This window comes from Phragmites australis, chromosome 2, assembly GCF_958298935.1.
Source record: "Phragmites australis chromosome 2, lpPhrAust1.1, whole genome shotgun sequence".
Classification (NCBI taxonomy): domain Eukaryota; kingdom Viridiplantae; phylum Streptophyta; class Magnoliopsida; order Poales; family Poaceae; genus Phragmites; species Phragmites australis.
The window spans coordinates 28,887,559-28,892,969 of record NC_084922.1 but is presented as its reverse complement, the minus strand read 5'-3'; the positions used below and the strand labels follow the sequence as shown (position 1 = coordinate 28,892,969).

The 5,411-nt window shown below is 38.8% G+C and overlaps 1 non-coding gene across 1 annotated transcript; it reads left to right on the top strand.

The window, feature by feature from the left end:
• Positions 1-314: 314 nt before the first annotated feature.
• On the top strand, positions 315-453 carry LOC133910360 (small nucleolar RNA Z247). The gene has a single exon (XR_009908529.1). It is a non-coding gene; the product is annotated as a small nucleolar RNA Z247 (small nucleolar RNA).
• Positions 454-5,411: the final 4,958 nt, after the last annotated feature.

Here is a 5,411-nt window from a genome sequence, read left to right as displayed (position 1 = left end):
GCCACCATCTCACATGGTGAAGGGCTCTGACAATGTTGTTGTTGAAGAAGACAATCCAGTGTACGCGCAATGGTTCCAAACGGACCAAAGTGTGTTTGGCGCTCTCCTCTCCTCCATGATGAAGGAAATTCTTGGGCAGATGCTCGACAAGCCTACGTCCGTCATCATCTGGTCGGCGCTGCATTCCATGTTCTCGATGCAAAGCTAAGCTAGCATCATGTAGACCTGATGCCAACTGTCAACTTTGAAAATGAATGACATGTCGATCACTGAGCACTTTCAGAAGATGAAGTAGTATGCCAACTGTTTCCCATCTCCTCACTGACGAAGAAGTTATCAGCTACATCATGACTGGTCTCGTTCCGGAGTTTGATCCTTTAATGGCCTCCCTCATCGTGTACAATGGGTCGGTGAGTTTGACCGAGTTATATGCCTTTCTTCTCAGTTTTGAAGCACGGCAGGAGCATCACACGCAGTCTGACACCATCATCTCTTCCGCCAACAATGTTACTCGCAACAGCGATACCTCCAAGGACAACTCTCACCCCCGTGATGGCAACGGTGGCCGTGGTAGTGGGGGTGGTCGCGGCGGGCAAGGATCTAGGCGTGGCCGTGTGTTGCTCCTCCATTTCTCCACAGATGTGTGGTACAGTAGCGACTTGTATCTTAGTGCTTAATTAGTTTAAACTAGCTAAGTATGTGTTGCAACAAAAAATTAAACATTGGATATGGTAATATTAAGCACAAACTCAAGGTATAGGGATTTAGATGCGTCATAGGAGCACTACCGAACGAATACCTCGGGAGCGATGTTGTAATTTGATTTTGGATGGGATCCAAAAAAGGAGGAGGTTATCTGCTAATGTACCTTCTAATATCTTTATCTATTTTCATTAGTAAAACAGGTACTATATCCGTAGCCGATAACAAGCCGGGCATACTGTAGGATAAGAATAGATGTTAAAAGTGAATAAATTATTTGAATTTTAGGAATTTTTATTAGATAGGAGGAGAGTAGGAACAAGAGGTGACATTGGAGGTCTTGGCATTCTAAACACTACAGTTATGAATGAGTGTCTACTGGTAAGTGGATTTGGAAGATCTACTCTGAGGTCTGAAGACACCTGATGCGAACTCCTCAAAGCCAAGTATATGCCAAATGATAGTTTCCTCACCTCCAGACAGAGAAGTACTTCTTAATTTTGGTAGGACTTGCATAAGGTGAAACACCTTTTCCAATGAGGAGCTATTTTTAATGTGAATAAGGGAAACAAAACTCTCTTCTCGAAGGATGTTTGGTTGGATGATACCCCACCAAAAATACAGCTCCCTGACATGTTTTGCTTATGCTCTAAGCCAGATTCACTAGTTTCAGATTGCTGGGTTGATGGTAAGTGGGAGGTTCAGTTTAGGAGAAGTCTGACCATTGGTGATATGCTCCAATTGGGCGTCCTGATGTACAAATTGCAGTGTGTCTAGTTGAATGGTGAGAAGGACGAGGTGACTTGGGCTCTGGATAAATCAAGAAGATTTACTACCAAGTCTCTCTATAGGTTCCTCACCTTTGAGGGTGTTTTTAGCAAGGATACTAGGAAGATCTGGACCTGTAAAGCCCCTCTTAGAATTAAGGTGTTCCTTTAGCAAATGTTGCATGATATGCTCCCAGTGGCCTCCTCCTTAAAGAAAAAGGGAAGGAAAGGGAGTTCAACATGTTGTCTGTGCAATATGTCTGAGGATGTCAATCATATCTTCTTTGGGTATGTGTGGGCTCGCTTTTCTTAGAGTGATCTGAGAGATGCTTTCGGGTGAAATGGGTTTCCCACTTCGGTAGCTGACTTATGGGCAAGATGGATCCTGGAGAAATTCAATATCTCTCAAAGTCTAGGTTTTTTCCTCTGTGCAGGTTTTTCTTGGGCTCTGTAGAGGAATAGGAATTCCATGGCGATCGCGAAGAAGTTCCCCAGCAAGCCCACTGATGTTCTGATGCTAGCTATATCGTTTGTGCAGAAATAGATCATCCTCCTCAGAAATGGTGATGTCTCAAGGTGGACAGTGCTTGTGCGCATGTCTACGAGTGGTTGTAGGGATTCTCCTTTGTTGTTGCTCCTATCTCGAATGTTTGGGAGGTTTAGGTGTTTTCGTGAGGTTCTAATGCTCTCTATGTAATAGGCTAGCTCGGTGCATGTTTGTATGTTATTGCTTAGAATTTAAGTTCTACAGTTTGTTGGTGTTCTTCACCAGCCTAGCTCTCTTTTTTTATCTTTTTCTGTTACTGTTCTGTGAACCTGATTATTATTTTTTAATAAAAGCTAAGGTAATTTTTGTTAAAAAAAAATAGGAGTGACGTTGGAACCAAATCATATTTTAAATAATGAAATTCAACTCTACTTTTCTATAGTTCTTGTGTTTTGGATTCCTATGTTCCAAACGTCCTGTCCTAATACTTCCGTCGTACAGCGTACCTTATTTCTGCGTTTTCCACCTTTACTGTGTTCCAAACTGGGCCTTAGGCTGCATATGATTCACGTGGTAACTCGACACAGAAAATGTGAAAATCATCAATAGCGATACACTGGTAATGTGCAATTTTGAAACGTACCGAAAGCTACTACTAGCAAACTCTTGTACGACCTGAGCAAAAATAGCGCTTCAGGGCGAAAATTGGAAAAAATCTAAAAATAAATAACATACCAAATCGTATTTATAAAAATAGATCATATGATATTATATTTATAAATATAATAAATGTATTCAACATGTGGTACGCTGAAATTAAATTTTTAACATATGGTATGGTAAAAACATATAGAATATATAGAATTTAGCACACGTATACCGAATACGTGAAACATGCTCTGTATTCAACATATAGTATGCTAAATATGAGTAATAGTGTCATATTCGATATATCATAGGACAAATGCGGTCCCTGGCTTACGACTCAGAATTATTGAGCGCACTCGTGACATCATCCATACATACATGCAAGCCTCTCACCTATCAACCAACTAGGTGTTGCCACTTAGCATATCAACACATGCAGTAGCATTTTATTTTTCGTTTGATCGAGATAATTTCTCGCTAGAAGCTTAAATTTTTAAATGGTTTTCACTAGTAAATTACTAACATTGTTGTGCACAAATTGGGATCCATAATGAATATTTTATGATTATAAAAACCTACACGAGATTGAAAAATTCTTCACCCACATTTAGTACCATGCATGTTTTTACTCTGATCATATGGTCTTTTATTTTTTCGTAAGGACAACAGGAGGATTGTTAATTTTTCTATAGAAGAAGAGAATTGATCTAGTTTATAAGGAAAATGGAGCTCGAAAATTTCATAACTGTACAGTTTTACTGAAAACCGGTAGACGAGCTAGACATGAGGTCGCTAGGTGTGGGTATTTATTTTGAGTTGAGGTTGTATTGTCATCTCTCGGCTATCTGCCAATTTTTAGTTAAACCGTGTAGTTGTGAGATTTTTAGATCCGATTTCCCTTATAATCTGGATCAATTCTTTTCTTCTAAAAAATCAACAATCATCCTACCATCCTTTCAAAAAAATAAAAACCCACACGATCAGAGTAAAAACATGCATGATATTAGACGCGTGTGAAGGATTTTACGATCCTGGAGCAGGTTTTTATGATCACAAAATATTCATTATGGATCTCAATTTGTGCATAAAAATATTAGTAATCTACAGTGAAAACTGTTTGAAATCTAAGCTTCTAGCGAGAAATTGTCATAACCAAACGAAAAATAAAACGCTAGTGCATGAGTTGATATGCTAGGTGGCAACATTGGTTGGTGGGTGGGATATCTTGATAAGTGGGAGGCTTATATACATGTATAACAGATGTCACGGGTGCGTTAAATAAATTAGAGCCTTGATAAGAGGCCATATGGCATATAGTATGTTGAGTATGGTATTGTTGCTTGTATTTGGTTTATCATGTATCGAATACAGAGCATGTTTTATGTATTCAGCACACCGTGTGCTAAATACTATTTATCTTATATATTTTTAGCATATCATATATCGAAAACTTAATTTCGATCCACCATATACCAAATACACTTACTATATTATAAATACAACATCATATTATCTATTTCTATAAATATTATGTATGTTTAGATTTTTTTGCGGTGAAAATTTGGTGCGTATCTGGACGCGAGCGGCGTGACACACGCAAGCCTTTGCAGCAAAAACAGAAAATGTGGAAATCACGCAAGTTTTGTTTTTGTTCTACTTCGCTGAATGCCGCGCTAAGAGCAGACGAAGCGTGAGCGGGATGTAATTTTTATATTTTTTAAGTTATTAGGTTGATTCAAAACTAAAAAAATAAATTAGAGATCCACTTTCACCTAAATAAATTAAATAAAAAATAAATTAAGTATAACTCAAAACTATCTATTAGGTACTCCTCCGATTGCAAATATAGGTCGTTTTAAACTTGTGCATAAGAATTAAAAAAATAGATCAAATAACTTGTTGTCTTTTATTTATTTTGCATTGAAAAAGATAACTCATTCATCTGTGAAAGTGATAGCATTTATTAAACAAAAGTAAGACAAAAATAAAAAAAATACATAAAAGTTCAAAAATAACTTATATTTAAAGAATAATTGAGGAAGACTAAAACGACCTATATTTACGATCAGTGTGAGTATTTATTTATATGTCTAACCTCGAATAGGACAAAAGTCCCTAACATCGCGCACCATCGTTGAACCACGTTCAATAACGAAGTCACCGTGAGCACGAACAAATCTCTCTAGTTGTGAACTCCGATAAAATATGTGCGGCCTCATTTAAAAATTCGAGGCTAGTTACTCCTAACGGCTAACACCGTTGTTTTGGCTCCATTGTGTCGGTTGTGTTGCCACTACTAAACTCCAGCCCGATTTGTTTTTGTCTTCCGGACAACAGCTCGCCCTTTTCAATCTGAGCCGAACATTGTGTTGGTGTTTCTTAAGACGTACAATAAGATTGCTCAGGAGCGAATGGTAGCGAGGCACGGAGAAGAGACCAATGGCGTCGGAGACGGAGCGGAGACGCCAACCTTTTCGTGGACGCCGACGGCGCAGAATTGCAGAAACCATGTGACAGGGGATGCTGTGGCAGCGACTAGCGAGCTAATTAGTCGGAGCATTATATTGTTTTTTCAGAAGAGAGAATCTCATTGGAGCATCGCGCTAGATGCAGTACTACACGATTCCATCAGTGAGTACTGAAGCTAATCGCAAAGAGCAAATCCTGTCTTCTTGTTTCACTTACTTCTGGTTTTTAAAAACTGATTAATTAATCGTCATGGTTCTCTCAGATCGATCGAGCGAGCGCCTCCATGTGAGAACGAAGATGGAAACAACAAGCCGACACTTTTTATATGGAGATGCTAG